The sequence below is a fragment of the Echinops telfairi genome, unplaced genomic scaffold (assembly GCF_000313985.2).
Source record: "Echinops telfairi isolate 266 unplaced genomic scaffold, ASM31398v2 ScPeMD7_443;HRSCAF=831, whole genome shotgun sequence".
NCBI classification, from domain to species: Eukaryota; Metazoa; Chordata; class Mammalia; order Afrosoricida; family Tenrecidae; genus Echinops; species Echinops telfairi.
In genome coordinates, this window is record NW_022104341.1 from 37,224,600 (window position 1) to 37,226,261 (window position 1,662).

A 1,662-nucleotide genomic window follows, 5' to 3' on the forward strand; every position below is an offset into this window, starting at 1 on the left:
CTTACCTAGATAGACCTGCAGAGATAATAATATGCACAGAAAACAAGACAGAGAAAAACAAAGCAACAACAACAACAAAAACAAAACAATAACAACTAAACCAAAGACACACACACAAAAAGAAATGGCTAGACATAGTTCAAGGTCTGTTTGTTGACTGTCAGAAGTGTTTTGAAGTCAAGTCTGATGGGGTGTCATGCCTTGGCCCCAAAGTCTATTTTTGGTGTTCCCTGGGGACTTTGTTGCTTGGTTCCCCTTGGTGTTCTGTTGCACATCCTTAGTGTGTTGCCTCAGTGTGGTGAGATCAAATCAGGTGCAATTATCACACTGTGTCTTCAGTGTTGTCCCCCATAGGACTATGAGTCAGTGAGGGACATTGTGTCTCATAGTGGGGCCAACCCTATGGTCCTCTCAGTGCTTTAGCTGCTCTGAATGGGAATATTGTCCTCAGGGCTTGGGGGGCTAGGATGTGCTCCACTCTCTTTCCTTCCCTCTTCATTTGCTCAGATCAGACATGTTCATCTCCCTGAGCTGTAGCTTCAGTGCTGTCTTCTGAAGTGAATTCTTCTGTGAGGAGGGGGACTGTCCACATAGTTGAGATTGGGCCCGGCCCCTCAGACGTCTCTATTGGTTCCCTGCTTCATGCCAGTATGTTGCATTCACGTCTTGGAGCACTGGATTGAAGTCTGGTACCTCTTTCCCTGTGGAGATATAAACAATACCCTCTGCTTGGATGGGTTAGTGCCCTGTTCCCCCACTACCCACATCTTTTTATTCTATTTCACCCCCTCCTTTTTAGTTGGCTACCATATGTATCCCTGAATTTGGTCTGGCCCCTGCCAAAAATCCTTAACAAAATACTTGTCAAAAGAAAACAAAAGTATATAAAACAAATAATTCACCATGATCAAGTGGGGTTTATACCAGGAATGCAGGGATGGTTCAACATATGAAAGACCATTAGTATCATTCGTCAGTCACATTGTCATGAAAAATGATAACCACATGATAATATTCATGGATGTGGACAAAGCATTTGACAGCATCCAACACCAATTCCTGTTTAAGACACTTGAGAAGATAGGAATGGAAGTAAAATTCCTCAAGACAATACAAGCTATATATGAAAAACCAACAGCCAACGTGGTAGTCAATGGAGAAAAGATGAAAACAATCCCACTGAAAAAGAGGACCAGACAAGGATGCCCCTTGTCCCCACTCATATTTAACACCATACTGGAGGTCTTAGCTAACAGCATAAGGCAAAGAATAGACATCAAAGGTATTTGACTGGGGAAGGAAGATGTGAAATTATCATTATTCACAGATGATATGATTTTATATATGGAAAATCTCAAAAGTTCCACAAGGGGAGTACTGGAAGCAATAGAGGAATATGGAAGAGTATAGCAGGATATAAGATTAACAAACAGAAGTCTATCATACGGCTATATACTTAGGACAAGACCACGGAAGAGGAGATCAAAAAGGTGGTACCCTTCACAATAGCCAAGCACAAATTGAAATATCTAGGGGTATACCTGACTAAAAGAAGAAAGATCTATATAGGGAAAATGACAGAACACTATTACAAGAATCCAAGAGTGACCCCAACAAATGGAAGAATATCCCATGCATGTGGATTGGAAGACTCAATATAGT